Below are 19,612 nucleotides of genomic sequence, written 5' to 3' on the forward strand. Positions count from 1 at the left end.
GTAAGGGAACTTGGTACATGCACACTTATTTTATTGACCTGGCTGATGTTTGGGGTGGTAGTAATGGGCAACCAATTATGGAGCATTGATTGTTTTAGTTTTCTGAAAACATTAACAAAGGATTTAGATAACTATGCTAAACAAAAAAATAAATGCAACATGCAACAATTTCAAAGATTCTGCTGAGTTACAGTTCATATAAGAAAATCAGTCAATTGAAATAAATAAATTGGGCCCTAATCAATGGATTTCACATGACTGGGAATACAGATATGCATCTGTTGGTCACATATACCTTGAAAAAAAGGTAGGGGTGTGTGGATCAGAAAACCAGTCATTTGATGTGACCACCATTTGCCTCACACAGCAATGCACATCTCCTTTGTATAAAGTTGATCAGGCTGTTGATTGTGGCCTGTGGAATGTTGTCCCACTCCTCTTCAATGGCTGTGTGAAGTTTCTGGATATTGGTGGGAACTGGAACACGCTGGTGTACCCGACGGTCCAGAGCATCCCAAACATGCTCAACGAGTGACATGTCTGGTGAGTATGCAGGCCATGGAAGAACTGGGAAATTTTCAGCTTCCAGGAAATGTGTACAGATCCTTGCGACGTGTCAATACATTTTATCATGGTGTAAGATGGGGTGATGAATGGCACGACAATGGGCCTCAGGGTCTCGTCATAGTATCTCTGTGCATTCAAATTGTCATCGGTAAAATGTAATTGTTTTCATTGTCCATAGCTTATGCCTACCCATACCATAACCCCACCACCACCATGGGGCACTCTGTTCACATCGTTGACATCAGCAAACCGCTCGCCCACATGATGCCATACATGTGGTCTGTAGGTGTGAGGCTAGTTGGACGTGCTGGCAAATTCTCTAAAACAACGTTAGAGGTGGATTATGGTAGAGAAATTAACATTACATTTTCTGGTACCAGCTCTGGTGGACATTCGTGCAGTCAGTATGCCCATTGTGCGCTCCCTCAACTTGAGACATCTGTAGCGTTGTGTGACTAAACGCCACATTTAAGAGTGGCCTTTTATTGTCCCCATCACAAGGTGCACCTGTGTGATGACCGTGCTGTTTAATCAGCTTTTTGATATGCCACACCTGTCAGGTGGATTATCTTGGCAAAGGAGAAATACTCACTCACAGGGATGTAAACAAAGGTGTGCACTGAATTTGAGAGAAATAAGCTTCTTGTGTGAATGGAACATTTGTAGGATAATTTATTTCAGCTCATGAAACATGGGACCAACTCTTTTTACACGTTACGTTTATATTCTTGTTCAGTGTGCACAAACACGGTAAACATGTCATTTAATACATCTGTAAAGTAAATGTACTTGTAATGTGTGGTCAACCTTATGACTCTGCGTTGACAATAGATGCGTTTTGAATGACTGGTTATTCACATAAGTCTCCACTTCCGCCCTCTGTCAACAAAAAGTATATTACCCTCTTCATATGTCACTTCAGTTCCATTCCATCACCCTTGTCAAACAAAGTGGATGGTAGTAGCTAGTCAAGTCATATTTCCATGAATTGGTGGAATTCATGATCCTTAGCCAACAGTTGATTTTCTTGAAACCTGATGATGCTAGGTATGTAACTTACTAGCTAATACAAATGTGTGTCCTAGCAACCTAGGTTCATACAACAGACGTCTACAAAACAGTTTAATTGTGTGTTTTTAATAGCAGAGCGTAGGTTTACTTAGCGATCTTAATATTGTTTCCAGAGTTTGATGGAGGAGGAAACATTTGGGTGCCTTTCAACTTTATTTCTGACATTTATTTTGACAGTTGGATACAATGTTTTGTTGATAGAGAATTATAGTTTCAACCTTTTATACCTAATGTGTTTCTATTAGGCAATTTTTATTGTTATTATTTTTATATTTTTTGTTGTCAATGACTGTGGGATCAGATTTCTGTTGTACTTAGAGAATAACTGCATTCAGAGCTCATGCTCTCATGCCTCCAAACTGACTTTGTGGGCCTCCGTTGGACCAAAAGGGACGTTTTTAAGCAATGACGAGAAGTGTTTGGAATGGGTCGGTTCAGCAGGGAGGCTTGCTGGGTTAATGAGTGCCGTATGCTCTCAGACATGGGCCTGTATGTTCTCCTGTGCCATTTGGTCATGGAAAGACTGGCTTGGACGAGGCTGGGTATGCAGGCAGCTGGCTCTCATTTTCATGTCTTGCACGTCTGGAAACCACCCATTGTTACATGATCAGGCGTGTAAAGCATTATAGCATGGATCTGGGTTGGAGAGCGTATGAATATCGCTGGTGGTAGATTCATACTCATGGTGGGTTTTTTTTTTTGGATTGGGGAAAAGTGTACAAATTTAGATAAACTTCAATAAAGCCACCACCTGGAAGGCAACTTGACTTCAGGGTATTTTTGAGTGGGGAATTGCCAAATAAATAATTGTGGTTGCAATTACAGTATACTAGCCAAGTCATAATCCAACGTGATTAGAACTGGGTGGTTTTCACCTGCATTGCTTGCTGTTTGGGGTTTTAGGCTGGGTTTCTGTACAGCACTTTGAGATATCAGCTGATGTACGAAGGGCTATATAAAATAAATTTGATTGATTGATTGGTTTTCGTTGTCAGGGATGTCATTTCTTGGCCGTTTGGAATGTTTGACTTCACTGTTCAACGGGGTATTTGTGGACATTTCTTTCAGTTTATTCATTAAGGCTGGCAACTTCACCATTGTGACAACATCCTTGTCAGTTCATCCCTTGTCCTTGTCATCAGGCACTGGAAAATCATTGCACAGGACTAAGTTCACAGCATGATTTCAACACCTGCTGATGGTTGACTTTAGCCTGCATCAATAACATGCAATCAAGACAAGGAGGCAGTTTTGTGCTGATTTTAAATGCCAGAAATTCCACGAGAAACCACTTCTGAACTTAACTCTCTCTCCTGGGTGTGACTTAAATGCTAAGCTTTCCCAGTGTGAGCCAGCCAAGAGGAGCTGTGCTCTATGCTGTTCCTGCAGCAACAGCTGGTGTGCGGGGGATGGGCCCTAGTTATTAAAGGTGATTTATTGAATTACGGTCTTTTGGAAATCAGTGGCGGCCTAAACTGGTCCTTTAGGACCGAGGCATGCTGCACTTGACTTCATTTAAGTGTTTAATTGCTTAATAATGTTTGCAAGCAAAACAAAACCAAGCCTAGTGATTTAGAGAGCTGGGGTTAAAGTGAACTGAAGTGTGAGCTGCAGACCAGTAGATTTACAGTGGAGGAAGCCAGGCTAACAGGATCTATGGGAAGCCCGTCTCTCTGTCTGCCTCCTACACTCCTAATCGTGTGTATCGGAGTGTAAAGCGCACCTCTCATGTTGACTGACTGTCTTAATTCCCCCCGACAACTGCCACTTGTTCTTTATATAACCAATTACTGGAATCTCTCACTTAGGCCTAACTGACAGATCTTTGCTCTGAATCCGTTTGGCAAAATCCCGTGTTTAGCAATAGGTCTGGCTGGACGGTCGTGGAGTGAATATGTTAGAGAAACGTAGACCCTAGCAGTGTTTTTCCTCAGCACCGGCCCTTGGCTAAACAGCCGGTGACAGACGTATTTTAAGCCGGCTACTTTTTCCACCTCAAATTAACTGCTACTTTTTATTTAAAAGTTTCAATTCGCTATTCAGAAAATGTTCAGTTCGCTAATCATCCCATGTTGAGTAAGTGGTAACAATGTGTCAAAATACACTTAGCCTGAATGATTGTTTTCTGGCACATTAATTTATTTTCTTTTGCGTGTTTCCTATAGTCAGCCACAGAGGTGTGACTCGGCGCTTAGGCTGTTTACTGTGCTTTGATTGACAGCCGAACAGCAAGTGTTTTGTAAAAGGTGTCAAATTGACTGTATCCCTTTGCAATTCATAAGTCATACAACAGACTTATATGTCCATGGTATCGCACCGGGACAAGTATTTAAACCAAAGATCTCGTTTGTATTTTCCTAGAATATGAAGTCCAAATCAGGACTTGCCAGACAGTGACGTGCGAGTGACTCGTCAGGGAGCCGTTCAGGCTTTTGGGCAATTATCTGCAGATAAATTATGAAATCATTCAATGAAGATTGTGAAACCACACTGCAGGAACAATAGATAGACAATTCTGCTCCAAATATGATAATTTTAAATTAATTTATGTAAAATCAGTAACATAGCTATAATATTTGACCTTTTCTATTTATTTATTTCTTTATTAAATACATCATTTGAAGAACAAACATTGTGGTAATTCATATTTTGCTGTAAAACTGTAAATACTCTATGTAGCTGGCTGGCTACTCTATGTAGTTAAGGAAAATACTTCCCTAGTCTTAAGTTTATGACTGAAGGTAAGTTGTTGAACATTGACCCCGGGTCTATTAATAACTGTTGTCTTAGGAGTGCATTGAACTCCCCAGCACATCCATGACACATCCTTCATAGCTGTCGTGCCTTGATTAACCTAGGTTGGTGTAGGGCAATTCCACGGTAACACAATGACGCTGCGATTTCACTTTAGAAGTATGCCAAACAAAAATCATTGATTGCAAAGTTAAACAAACCATTCAACTCTATGCATGTACTGTTTTAACAATTTCCCCTGAAAATGATAAACACACCTTTTAATCGAAGAACAGTGCAGTGTGCAGATGTAAAGTTTGGTAATCTCCCTCAGTTTATATGACCATGTTTTCCCAAAACTCTGTTAAATATCTACTGTTAATTAAGATTAAAATATGTCTGCAGCAAGAATGGTTTGTCCACTATTATATGACATGGTGATGTTTGAGTATTATTCTGCCCACTGGCTATTATTCTAATGCGCTCCGGCCCCAAACAAGACCGAGTTTGGTTGGTCCAGACCGGACGAAATCTGTACCAATCATAGGCGTCTATGTTTCACAAGTTTGGAGATCACAGTACAGCACAACACAGAGTACAGTACAGCACTGTAGAGTATAGTTCAGTACAGTAAATTATACTGTACTCTAGTGTGCTCTACTGTACTGTTCTAAACTCTACTCTGTACAGTATTAAACTGAACTATACTCTACTTTCCTTTACTGTACTGTGCTGTCCATACTTTTGAAACAGACGTCTATGATTGGTTCAGATTTGGACTGACCAAATTTGAACTACTTTTCAATGTCCATGGAAGTCCGGTGTTGGCCGGTGCTCAGTGGGCTGGTTACAGTAAATGGAAAGGGAGGGGTGCTCATGGGTAGGTGTCAGTAAACCGGGAGAGGTGACATTTAACTGTAGAGAGATAAGAGAGACCGGGAGAGCAAGAGGAAGGGGTTGTCCAGACTCTTTTCACGCTCTTCCTTTCACCATCCACGGGACAGAAAGAGAAATAAAACAGAATGAGCTGAACATAATAGTATGCCAGTGGAAGGGAGGAAAGTAGCAGGTGATCCAACTGGTTTGTGATAGTCCTATTTGTAGCCAATTCAGCTGCAGTCGTTCTGTTAAATTTTTTGGGGGTCATTGTGTTCCGATTTGGTAGCAGAATGACATGTTTTAATCACTTAATAAATCATAAACCAAATGTATCAGTAAACTCACTAACTTATTTATTGGTAGGTCTATATTTACTTGTTACTAATGTGAACTTACATTATCCTCCCTCATTTAGAGACAGAAATGAGAACATATCTTAAAGATTAGTGTTTTCACAAGACCAGAATTTTGACTTCGATACCAGGTTTTGTATCAAAAAACTATCATCACGATACTCATTAGTAGTGAAGTGATGTTAGTTTCAGCTGTAAGCTAGCAAGGAATTTAGCCAACAAAGCTGGAAGCTACCGGTATCTTATTGCATTGTAAATTGTAGCCTGTATGGACATTGTTTCACAAACAGTAATTAACCGTTTCAATATATCTACATGTCGTGTCATATTATCAAGTGTGTTAACTCCTGTGCAGCATGAGTGGGGAGCTAAACATGATACAGCCCAGACTCGCAGTGCAGGCTAGCAGTGAGTATGTGGAGCAGGCACGGTGCGCTCCGTGGGACATTGACTGCGCTGGTAGACAGACTTGATCCGTGAGTCATATTTGACAGAAGTACCGAAAGTAACACAACTTCTAGTACCAAACCGTTTTTTCATGTTCAAGTATCGACGATGTACAGAAGTTTTGGTATACCGTGCAACACTATTAAACATGTGGGTTTTTGTTAACAGAATGACGAGACAGTAGGCAATATTTATTTAACTTACAGAAGGCAAATCATTTCTGCAAAACTAATTATACAGGGTTCTTTACTTCAACGTTATTGTGTTTTGATGATTTTTGAATAGTCTATATGTGCCTTCGTAGTGTTCAGAGTTCACACCCTTTTGACTTTTCCACATTTTTTTATGTTACACCCTTATTCTAAAATGGATTAAATAAATAAAATATCCTCAGCATTCTACACACAATATCCCATAAGGACAAAGTGAAAACAGGTTTTTCGAAAATGTTGCTAATTTATAAAAAACATACCGTATCTACGTAAGTATTCAAACCATTTGCTATGAGATTCGAAATTGAGATCGGGGGCATCCTGTTTCCATTGATCATCCTTGGAGTCCACCTGTGGTAAATTCAACTGATTGGGCATGATTTGGAAAGGCACACATCTGTCTATATAAGGTCCCATAGTTGACAGTGCATGTCAGAGAAAAAAACCAAGCCATGAGGTCGAAGGAATTGTCCGTAGAGCTCAGAGACAGGATTGTGTCGAGGCACAGATCTGGGGAAGGGTACCAAAGAATTTCTGCAGCATTAAAGGTCACCAAGAACACAGTGGCCTCCATCATTCTTAAATGGAAGAAGCTTGGAACCGATAAGACTCTTCCGACCACACTGAGGAATCGGGGGAGAAGGGCCTTGGTCAGAGAGGTGACCAAGAACCTGATGGTCAATCTGACAGAGCTCTAGAGTTCCTCTGTTGAGAACCATCTCTGCAGCACTCCACCAATCAGGCCTTTATGGTAGAATGGCCAGGCGGAAGCCACTCCTCAGTAAAAGGCACATGACAGCCCACTTGCAGTTTGCCAAAAGGCACCTAAAGACTAGAGAAACAAGATTCTCTGGTCTGATGAAACCAAGATTGAAGTCTTTGTCCTGATTGCCAAGTGTCACATCTGGAGAAAACATGGCACCATCCCTACGGTGAAGCATGGTGGTGGCAGAATCCTACTGTGGGGATGTTTTTCAGTAGCAGGGACTGGGAGGCTAGTCAGGATCGAGGCAAAGTTGAACGGCGCAAAGTACAGAGATCCTTGATGAAAACCTAATCCAGAGCGCTCCTCAGACTAGGGGTGAAGGTTCACCTTCCAACAGGACAACAACCCTAAGCACACAGCCAAGACAACGTGGGAGTGGCTTCGAGTGGGGTGTCATTGGGTGGGGCTGCCAGAGCCCGAAAATCTCTGGAGAGACCTGAAAATAGCTATGCAGCAATGCTCCCCATTCAAACCGACAGCGCTTGAGAGGATCTGCTTTCCGAAGGCACCGTATATACAGTACCAGTCAAAAGTTTCGACACACCTACTCATTACAGGGTTTATCTTTCTTTTTACTATTTTCTACATTGAAGAATAATAGTGACGACATCGAAACTGTAAAGATAGCCCTATTTGGTAAAACACCAAGTCCATATTATGGCAAGAACAGCTCAAATAAGCAAAGAGAAATAACCGTCCATCATAACTTTTAAGACATGAAGGTCAGTCAATCCGGAAAATGTCAAGAACTTTGAAAGTTTCTTCAAGTGCAGTCACAAAAACCATCAAGCGCTATGATGAAACTAGCTCTCATGAGAACCGTCACAGGAATGGAAGACCCAGAGTTACCTCTGCTGCAGAGGATGATTTCATTAGAGTTAACTGCACCTCAGATTGCAGCCCAAATAAATGCTTCACAGAGTAACAGTAACGGACACATCTCAACATCAACTGTTCAGAGGAGACTGCGTGAATCAGGCCTTCATGGTCGATTTGCTGCAAAGAAACTACTACTAAAGGACACCAAAAATAAGAAGAGATTGTTTGGGCCAAGGAAAATGATCAATGGACATTAGACCGGTGGAAATCTCTCCTTTGGTCTGATCAGTCCAAATTAAGAGATTTTTGGTTTCAATCACTGTGTCTTTGTGAGACGCAGAGTAGGTGAACGGATGATCTCGGCATGTGTGATTCCCACCGTGAAGCAGGAGGTGTGGTGGTGCTGGTGACACTGTCCGTGATTTATTTAGAATTCAAGGCACACTTAACCAGCATGGCTACCACAGCATTCTGCAGCGATTTGCCATCCCATCTGGTTTGCACTTAGTCCCACTATCATTTATTTTTCAACAGGACAATGACCAAACACACCTCCCAAGAAGGAGAGTGATGGAGTGCTGCATCAGATGACCTGGCCTCCACAATCACCCAAATTCAACGCAATTGAGATGGTTTGTGATGAATTGGACTGCAGAGTGAAGTAAAAGCAGCCAAGCAACAAGTGCTCCGCATATATGGGAACTCCTTCAAGACTGTTGGAAAAGCATTCCAGGTGACGCTGGTTGAGAGAATGCCAAGAGTGTGCAAAGCTGTCATCAAGGCAAAGGGTGGATATTTGAAGAATCTCAAATATAAAATCTATTTAGATTTTTTCAACATTTTCCTTTGGTTACTACATCATTATTTGTTATTGTTTCATTGTTTTGATGTCTTCACTATTATTCTACAATGTAGAAAATAGTACATTTTGTGTGTGTGTGTGTGTGTGTGTGTGTGTGTGTGTGTGTGTGTGTGTAAATAATTAGGGGTTAGGGGCTCCCGGTCACAGCCGCATCAATCGAACTGCAGGCTATAGTGGCGCATCAGCACTGTGCCACTTGGGAGGCCCCTCTTAAAGGCTACTTTTTAAGATTTTTTTTCTTTCTGCTAGATGTTTTCTTAGTGCTTTCCCATATGTTTGACCAGAGATCAAAGCCTTTCCTTTGGTTGAATGGTTGAATAATATATATATGCCTTATTTCTCTAGAATATAGACTCTTTGCTTTCATTTTACACCTAATTTGATTTGCTCCTATTAACTACAGATGTTGGTGCTCATGGGGCTTTTCACATGGAAATGCCCTGTACAGTCCAATGCCTTTGGAAACCCTCACATGGGAGGTACGAAAGTCATAGTTGAGAGGGGGCCTGTTAAGAAAAGCAGCATTTTTTAAATATAAAAATAAAACAATAAAAAAAAATGTTTTACCCCCTTTTCTCCCCAAATTCGTGGTATCCAATTGTTTAGTAGCTACTATCTTGTCTCATCGCTACAACTCCCGTGCGGGCTCGGGAGAGCCAAGCCGCACTGCTTCTTAACACTACTACTAAAGGACACCAAAAATAAGAAGAGATTGTTTGGACCAAGGAAAATGATCAATGGACATTAGACCGGAAGCCAGCCGCACCAATGTGTCAGAGGAAACACCGTGCACATGGCAACCTCCCGGTCGCGGCCCGTTTCAACAGAGCCTGGGCGCAAACCCAGAGTCTCTGATGGCACAGCTGGTGCTGCAGTACAGCACCCTTAACCACTGTGCCACCTAGGAGGCCCTAAGAAAAGCAGCATTAACGAACCCCTAATCTCATCAGAGGAATTTGCCTCTTAAATATTAAAGTACTTTGGTCATTCCCTGCATGCCTGGGAAACTAGGGAGTTTGCCCCGGCCAAATGTAATGGATAGGCTAATGCACTGTTTAGATAAAGAGAAGAGGGATCTTTATCATAATGATTTCCGAACTGCCATAAAAAAAATTGCATAGCACTCTAGTCCTCAATTTGTTTGTAATTTAACTATCTCACGATATAAGGTTTACAGCAGCAACATATTTGCATATGTATCAATGCATATTTTACAATTGTCTTAACTCTCCATGGCAGCACTGCGAGTTTAATAGCACGGTCTCTATGGGAAGCAGCCACTTCATTCCCCATTAGCAGTATCTTATTTTTATTGAGTTGTAACAATATGCCACTTTTGCACAATCCAATCATTCTGTTGGCACAGTTTGACTACCTGAAACTTGCACGATGCAATTTCAGTGCTAAGAAAGGGGATGGTTAGGCCTGTTATTTTAAATAATAGTTTCCTTTAACTTACTTGTAATTCTGCTAACAATAAATGTAAACTATACAAATATTAAGTCAGGCAGACAAAAAAAAACTACAGAACAGTGTATAATTAGAGATGGCTTAAATGTGTGTTATAATTTATTTTAGATTTTTTTTTTGGTCACATACTGACTGTTAGAACTGATAAGGCTCCATAGATGAGGAATTGAAAAACTGTATGGTTGAAAGGGATGGGGCAAAGGGTGTGGCTCACAAGTCTTGCTGCACATCTGACTGACTTACTGCAAATGACTAAACTCAACAAAAAGACGAAGAAACTGTATTATGAAGCCAAGATCAATGATGTAAAGAATGATGGAAAAAAACGTACTTTAAATTACATTGTATTTTGAAAGACATTCACTTCCATCTTCTATTGAATCAGATGGCTTATTCGTCACAACTATTTGACGTTGCCAATTATTTTAATGGTTACTTCATTGGCAAAGTGGGCAAACTTCATCATGCATTAAAAAAAAACAAATAAAGAAAAGCAATGTCAGTTTGAATTTTGTAAAGTTAGTGTGGGAGAGGTGGGGCAATTATTGTTATCGATCAATAATGACAAACTGCCTGGCATTGACAATTTAGATGGAAAGATACTGAGGTTCATAGCTGACTCTATGGCCAATCCTCTATGTCATATCTATAGTTTGAGTCTCGAAGGTGTTTGTCTTCAGGGCTGGAGGGAAGCCAAAGTAATTCTGCTACCCAAGTGTTGTAAAGCGGCCTTTACTGGTTCTAACAGTAGACCTATAAGCTTGCTGCCAGCTCTTAGCAAACTGTAGGAAAAGATGTGTAAACAAATTAACAGCATACTTTCAGCATGCTTATAGAGAAAAGCAATGAACTGGTACTGCACTGACACAAGTGACTGATGATTGGTTAAAATAAATTGATAGTAATAAGATTTTGGGAGCTGTACTGTTAGATTTCAGTGCAGCCTTTGATATTATTGACCATAACCTAAGGTTGATAAAGTATGTGTTATGGCTTTTCAACTTCCGACAGAAGTTATATTTTTTATGGAAGCTTCTCTAATGTCAAACATGTAAAGTGTGACGTACCGCAAGGCAGCTCTCTAGGCCCTCTTTTCTATTTGTACCAATGACCTGCTACTGGCATTAAACAAAACATGTGTGTCCATGTATGCTGATGATATTCCAAATTGTTTGCATAGTCAACATACAAACAGCACTGACACACACACACTAACCCCACCAGACAAGCCACCAGGGGTCTTTTCACAGTCCCCAGTTCCAGAACAAATTCAAGGAAACATACAGTATTATACAGAGCCAAGAGTGCATGGAACTCCCTTCCATCTTATAACGGGCAAGTGAACAGCAAACCTGGTTTCAAAAAACAAATAAAGCAACACCTCATGGCACAACGCCTGTGTATGTCCTGGCCTAGCCTAGTGGTTAGAACGTTGGACTAGTAACCAAAAGGTTGCAAGTTCAAATCCCCCAGCTGACAAGGTACAAATCTGTAATTCTGCCCCTGAACAGGCAGTTAACCCTCTGTTCCTAGGCCATCATTGAAAATAAGAATTGGTTCTTAACTGACTTGCCTAGTTAAATAAAGGTTTAATTAATTTTTTTTTTTTAAATAAAAAAAATATGTTAAGGTAACTGCGTGCACAAACACTACATGTTCATGTTTTTAAATGTATGGCAATTGTAAAGTCTTTAGTCTGTCATTTATTTTTTCGTTATGTGTCCGACCCCAGTAAAACTAGCTGTCACTAGTGGGGATCCTAATAAATCAAATACACCGGATAGGTGCAAGGAAATGTGTTGTTTTACATGGTCAGCCATTGTAGTACAGTGCCCCTGGAGCAAATTAGGGTTAAGTGCCTTGCTCGAGGGCACATCGATTTTTCATGTTATCAGCTCGGGTATTCAAACCAGCAACCTTTTCGGTTACTTACCCAAAACTCAAACATGGAAAACATGGAAGAAGAATTATACCTGAACATGTGAGGGGTAAAAGAAAATTGTAAGGCCACTTATCTCAATACTCTTTGGCCTACATCTGAAGCTTTGCAGTGGTAGCTGTGTGGTTGATAGCTAGTGTCAGGAACGTTCTAGTCTGTGCTGTAACATTTTATTTCAACTGACAAATTAGCCTGCATAATAAATCTGGTGATACAACTGGTGCAGAAATGCAGCCCTGTCTCGGCTAGCTGCACGTTCGGACTTAATTGTAATCAACACTGCTCGAGTCAAGTCTCGGAGACTAGTAAAACATGACACACTTGATTGCATTGTGCTTCAGAGATCCCAGAAGTGTCACTAGGCTACTGATAAGTTGCACAGTGGGACTCTCCGCTGTAGTGTAATGATCAATGGAGCTGTTGGAGGCTGTCTGAACTCACAGGAGAAAATGGCCCACTGTCCTTGAGGTTGAGGATTGTCTCCGTGTCCACCTGGACCCTTCTGGTCACTGGGTTGATACGGGGACATTTTAGTGATCTCTAATGGAGCCTCCTACACATACTCCATAGCTGCACTTCACACTTCTGGGGGTTATCAATCTGGCAACTTGTCAGGTCTGTGAAGGTGGGGGACCTCTGTTTGGCCAGAGGCATCGGCAGTGCATGGTTTCTGGGCCGTGTGTAAATGGCCTGGAAATGATCTGTGACATGGTGGCTGGGGCAGCACGCGCTCCCTCTGTGAACCTATTACCCAGAGGAGCTCTCATCCCCCTGCCTGCCAAATCGTTTTTTCTCTCTCTCCACTCTTCTTTGGATTCAGCCACCGATCATGGAGTGAAATCTGATGCAGCCAGACCGCCCTGCTTTATTCATATGTATGTGCCATAGGAATGGAGATGAAAGCAATAGGAAATGTTTCATTTCTGCTTCTGCCGTGGCTTATCTGGAAGCACAAAGGGTATTGTCAAAGTGTTTCTCTGTGGAGACTTCACACAATGTGCGGCGACTGGAGCAGAGTGGTCCAGCTGAACTAAAAAGCCACAACCAGAAAATAGAGGCTCGTACTTATATGTTTAGGGCTGACCGATTTCAACACCGTCTTAGACACGGCACCCAAACAGCACGCATGAGGGATTGAGTACCTTTTAAGTCCTGCACTCTCTGAGGTGGCTGAAGCCACCCTTCTGACATTTAGCTGAGATGGAGCTTGGCTGACCTCCCTGGGTACTGATGATTCCCATCACCTGGAGGCTGGCCGGGACATTTCTATTTTAGTCAGCAGCTCAAGCACACAATCCAATTACACGGGCCAGCCTCGGCGTGGATCCCTGCACGGAATACCTGTCCCTCACCAGCGGGCCCACTGAAATGACTCATTAGCCAGGTCCTGCACATGTAATTGAAGTCCTTATTGAGTTGTTATTCCTCAGTGTTAAAAAATGTATCTTTGGGCTAAAGGTGCCAGCCACAGAGCTCTCTGATCCAGGGGCTGTGTTATCAAGACCGGGTCAGTTTTTATCCACCCTCTATCGTGCCGGCTTTCATCACCACTGGCATGTTGTGAAATTGGTATCAAAAATTGAATTTTTCATTCAACTGTTGCCATGGATACGCTGTGCAAACGGGGGGTTTTTGCCGAGCGTTATTGAAATGACAAATTGCAGTTGGAACCCACTCTCCAACCCTGAGGGAAATGGTTTGCTGCTCTTTTATTCAGGAAATATTGATTAAATGAGAGATGTTTGAGAATGGTGAAAACAGGATGTTGTGGATGGATTGGAAAATTATATACTGGAACATTGCCTTTTCAGATTTTTCCTTTAATCCCTCAGTACTTAACTACACTACAGTGGGAGGAAATGCACACTGGCTCAGTAAATGCAAACCCATTATTAAGATATGAAAACACTTGAGGTGAAAAAGCTTTAGGCCAAGATGGTAGGCTCTACAAAATAATTGGCGAATGAGGTCATGCGAAGTGACAGATTCCTTTTGGCAGGTAGGGATAATCTTTGTGTTTTAACCCCAGGAGATTGATTTGATGAGCGACTCTCATCCGATTGGACAGTATTTAACCTGGCGTGGGATGTTAAAACAGCTTACAGTGCTTTACTGGTAAGGGCAACGCGGTAAGTCGAGTACACACTGGGTTTCCAGCCCCCTCTCAACCCTACCAGACAGGACAACCCCGTGCCCTCTTCCTCAGTGAGTATCCTCTCGTGGGTGATGGTACTAATGTGGCTTCTGATGGTGGCCACTGTCTGTAAAGGGCTGAATGTGAAACCGGTGAGTTATGAGCCTGGCAGATGAAGCCCGGCGGACATTGGGGATCCGCATGTCCCTATTTATGAGAGCTGAATAATGCAGGCAGGCGAGGCTCCCAGGTCGGGGCTGCCGAGCACGCTCAGCTAGCAAGCCCGTCAATAGCCGAGCAATCAATGCCTGCCTAGTGCAGAGCTGACTGAGAGCTGAACAGAGCAGGTTCCAGGTCTGCAAAAGCAATAGGTCCGTCTGTATCGCTCATTGTGTCATCTTTGAGCAAAGGCTCGATAAATCCACCCCCGGCCTGTCACATTGGAGAGGCTCTATCTTCTAGTGATCTCCGTACACTAGCTTTAACGAGTGAAACAAAAAGGAAGATGAAAACCAGAGCGGCTCTTTCATCTGATGCAACGCACCTAATCTAACCAAGGGGAAGTGCTTCTGCCTGTACTGCACTTCTTCTTCCCCCCCCACCCCACCCACCACCTCCCGCCCGAACCTCTTCAGAGAACTCTCTGTGATTCACACAGAGCCTGTCACTTTCTTTCTGCGCCAGCAGGCTTTGAGACCCATTCTTTATTAGAGATCCTCATTTACTCTGCAGGGAAGGGGGAATTAAAAATGAAAGGCGGCACTGTGCAGATGGAGGCAGAGCTCTCCACAATCAGGTCAGAGGTTCTCTTATGTAATCTCGTGCCCTTGTTTTCCTCCTCACTCTCTTTTTTTTATTTTTTGTCATCCGCCGTGTTGGATGTTTCCTCCCCCGCGTTGAAAGCACCAAAGAGGGCCCTGACAGAACCGCGGTTGGAATCGATCTGATCCCTCAGTCTTTCATCGCGCTGTGAGAGGCGTCCCTGCCCTGTGCCTGCTTCATTTTCCCTTCACGTTTCTCATCAGCAGAGGCGTCCGTTACAAATGCCTGTATTAATCAGGCCCTTGTAGTGCGGCAGGAGGGGCTGGCTTGTCTGCCCAGATTCACTGGTGCCTCTCCTCCCTGCGCACTCCCAAGGCTCACTGGCATGTGGCAGGGAAAGCAAAATTAGTTTAGAGATGTTATTTACAGCCGCTGGAAGGGCACCAGTTGCAGCAGAACGAGCCACCAGGGTTTATGTGTGACTGACTGGAGGGGAGAGGAGAACCTTTTCTGGGGCTAACAGTAGAGCACTGCAGAGCCAGGAGAGTACACTCAGTACACAGTGTGCCGGAGCTAGCTAGGCTAACCATCGAGCAGGGAAGCAATCGCAGCAACTGCGTCTCTCTATTTATTTAATGGGAGCCTTGCTTTTGCCACATCAAGATGTTTACTGGAATAATACTTTCCATGGAGGTGCTGTGAAATCGAAACAGGAATGATCTCTCTGAATAGGGACGTATTAAACAAGGAATATGTTTGATGTGGAATGAAACGCGTGTGCGCCATATGCTTGTGAAAACTCTTGAGCATAGCCCAATTTTAATGTTTGCACCAGCGCACATGAACATGGACCTTGTAGTGAAATAGAGATGGCATGTTCATGGAGCGTTAGAAGCCAACCCTCTCCACACTGCTGTAGTCAACAGTCTATCTCCAAGCAGTCACCAGTCCTCTGACAGTTGAGTAAAGAGTATTCCTTTCCCCCCCCTTTCTATTGCCAAGAACAACATCTGTCTGTCAGATTTTCACCTCATATCCTGAATCTTAGTCTTCTGGGAAACCGTGGGAGTAGTCTACTAAGTTGCTATGGTATTGGACTTGACTTCAGATAGTTCAGGACTAGTATGAAGCCATTATCTCAAATTGAAGGAGCATTTCCAGCAGAATGATAGCCTGTGGAATTCTAAGCCCTTGGAAACGATGGCGCATTAGAGTTCTGTGACGGCAAGCTGTGTCTCGCCTTTAACATGACCCCGTGGTTTTGAAATGGCTAACTGTTGCTGCTCACAATCCCCAACGGAGAGAGAAGTGACGAGAGCGAGAGAATCGCTTGGAACAGTTTGCCCCCGTGTCTGTCAATCAGGATCTTTGCCACAGTAATGACCGCAAATACAACACGTAATGGATTGGGTGGGGAAATTCGAGGTATCTGGCAAGGGATGAAAAATGTATATTATTTAAGACACCCCCCTCAACCCCCATGTACACAATAATAGGAATGCTTTCAGGTGACTGTTCGGGAAAGAGCATGGTCTTTATGAATGTTGATTAACTAGCCTTGTTTTATCAAATCTGAGGTAGTAGCCTCTAACCCAGACCGAGTAAGTGCCAAATAAAATATCACTATTTAATTTAGTTTAATATATCTTAATTTACCATTTGGGTCACTTCAAAAGTGATAAAATAAGCTTTGTTTACAAATTGCAGGTCAGATTTCTCCAGAAAATTATGACAACGTTTCTCAGGCACATTCTATCAATAGAATCTGTTCTGATCCATCCACGACTATAGCAACACATCAGCAATACAATTAAGTCTATATCCCTCTGATTATAAATAACTAATTATAAATTAGAGTTGGGATACAGAATACAAGTGTAATTTATCTGACAAATGCGTGTGGTAACGGTTTGTATATTGGCTCTGTCTACACCTTTTTGAAATGTAATCTGTGATAAAACCCACAGAGAAGTAGTCAGTCTGTTAGCTGATGATTCGTAGCAGGGCATTTTTGAAAACACCGGTGGGTTTGGAACAAAGTTACTTTGCATTTTACTGCTCAGACTCTAAATGAGCGTTTTATAATACAGCAGCCTACATGCTTGTTGTAACTAGAAAACTGCTTGATATGAATTGAGAACTCTCAGGTCTTTTTTTATTTTTTTATCATTTTTTTTACCTTTATTAGTAGGCAAGTCAGTTAAGAACAAATTCTTATTTTCAATGACTGCCTAGGAACAGTGGGTTAAACTGCCTGGTCAGGGGCAGAACGACAGATTTGTACCTTGTCAGCTCGGGGATTCAAACTTGCAACCCTTCGGTTACTAGTCCAACGCTCTAACCACTAGGCTACCCTGCCTAGACTCTAGAGCATGTTATGAAGTCTTGCCTGGGTTTGTTTTGTTGACTCAACAAAAAATATATATAAAATGTAAACTAAATGACCAAACTGACAGTTACTGAGTCTGGCTTTAATGGGCTTACAAGGGGTTTGTTTGATAGTGGAGTGATAAGAAAATGTATGTTTGCTTTGATGTAGCCTAGGCCTTTTCCCCATTATTGGAGTAGGCTAGTCCTTTCTGGAAAGAAGATTTTAGGAAACTGATTTGGTCAGTTTTAAGCCTAACAAACACAATTTGTTTTATACTCCACTGAACTATACTCTACTTTACTTTTGCTGTACTCTACTGTGCTTAAGTGTACTGTACCATCATATTGTGGAAAATAGACATCTTTATGATTTGGTCCTGTCACCAATCATAGACATCTATGTTTGGGTCAAATCAAGGCCGGACCGGATCAAAAATCTACGTGATGTTGAAATCGGGGCTGGATCGGCCCTCAAAAAACAACTTCTGTGGACGTTGAAATCAAGGCCAGGGGGGGGCTGACCAACTACTTTTCAACTTCCATGGATCTCCAGCGTCAGTTGCTTCTCAGTGGGTGCGGATGCTGGAAAGAGGGGGCTCATGGGTAGGTGTCAGTAAAAGCTGGGGGGTGTAACGTTAGAGGGAGGGGTTGTCCAGACTGTTTTCACACTCGCTTTGGCCACCAGACAACGTAATTAAAATAAAACTGTTATGAGCTGGAAGGAAGGACAGTAGCAGGTGACCCAACTGTGGTTTCTGAATACTTTCCCATTGTAACCAATTCAATTGCAGTAATTCCATTACAGATTTTGAGGAAAATCGATAATTATTTTGCCAATTTTAATCAAACGATAATTAATTAAAATGTATATTAGCAAAACATTCCTATTTGGTAGTTCCACCTTTACTTGTTATTTCTGTGGACTTTCATTATTCTCCCTCATGAGGGAGAGAAATTTGAAAATATCTTAAAAGATGTGGGGGTTTTTGTAACAGAGTTACAAGGCACAAAGCAATGTTTCTTAAACTTACAGAAGGCAAATATTTTCTCCAAAACTATACTGAACAAAAATATAAACACAGCATGTAAAGTGTTGGTCCCATGTTTCATGAGCTGAAATAAAAGATCCCACAAATGTTCCATATGCACAGATGACAGATGTGGCATATGAAGAAGCTGATTAAATGGCATGATCATTGCACAGGTGCACCTTGTGCTGTGGGCAATAAAAGGCCACTCTAAATGTGCAGTTTTGTCACACAACACAATGCCACAAATGTCTCAAGTTCTGAGTGAGCGTGCAATTGGGGCGACAGATAGCCTAGTGGTTAGAGCATTGGGCCAGTAACCGAAAGGTTGGTGGATTGAATCCTCGCGCTGACAAGGTAAAAATCTGTCGTTCTGCCCCTTAACAAGGCAGTTAACCCACTGTTCCTTGGCCGTCATTGTAAATAAGAATTTGTTCTTAACTAACTTGCCTATATAAATAATGGTTAAAAAAAATACAAAATTGGCATGCTGACTGCATGAATGTCCAACAGAGCTGTTGCCAAATAATTCAATGTTAATTTCTCTACCATAATCCGCCTCCAACGTCGTTTTAGAGAATTTGACTGTACCTCCAACCGGCCTCACAATCGCAGACCACGTGTGACCACGCCAGCCCAGGGCCTCCACGTCCGGCTTCTTCACCTGCGGGATCGTCTGAGACCAGCAACCTGTCTGTAATAAAGCCCTTTTTGTGGGGAAAAACTCATTCTGATTGGCTGCATCTGACTCCCCAGTGGGTGGGCTTGGCGCCCAAGTGTGTTGGCCTACGCCCTCCCAGGCCCACCCATGACTGACCCACTGCCCAGTCATGAGAAATCCATAGATTAGGGCCTAGTTGAAAGTATTTTAATTGACTGATTTCCTCATATGAACTGTAACTCAGTAAAATAATTGAAATAGTTGCATGTTGCGTTTTATATTTTTGTTCAGTATAAATATGTGTTTATTAGTTGGCACGGGTCTTCTGGAGGCGAAAGAAACTCACACCTGTTTAGGCGAGGTGCTGGCAAGCAGAGTAGAACACTTGAAAAAGAAAAGGAGAGAGAAAAAAAACGCTCTAGGAGCTCAGATGCAATAATTGAATAACCTGATGAAGACCGCTTGTCTGTCAATGTTGGTTATATAGACTCTTAGCTTTCATTTGACACCCAATTTGACATGTTGGTGCTCATGGTCCT

The 19,612-nt window shown here is 42.2% G+C and overlaps 1 protein-coding gene and 1 pseudogene across 1 annotated transcript in view; one reads left to right on the plus strand and one right to left on the minus strand.

Moving 5' to 3' along the window:
* The window catches only part of LOC149985153 (uncharacterized), a 71,971-nt pseudogene extending 59,199 nt beyond the window's left edge, over positions 1-12,772 (minus strand).
* znf609a (zinc finger protein 609a) overlaps positions 1-19,612 on the plus strand; it is a 184,752-nt gene that overhangs the window by 51,216 nt on the left and 113,924 nt on the right. The window lies entirely within an intron of this gene.

The sequence above is a fragment of the Oncorhynchus mykiss genome, chromosome 2 (assembly GCF_057628025.1).
Source record: "Oncorhynchus mykiss isolate SJ-2025 chromosome 2, ASM5762802v1, whole genome shotgun sequence".
In the NCBI taxonomy this organism is placed as follows: Eukaryota; Metazoa; Chordata; class Actinopteri; order Salmoniformes; family Salmonidae; genus Oncorhynchus; species Oncorhynchus mykiss.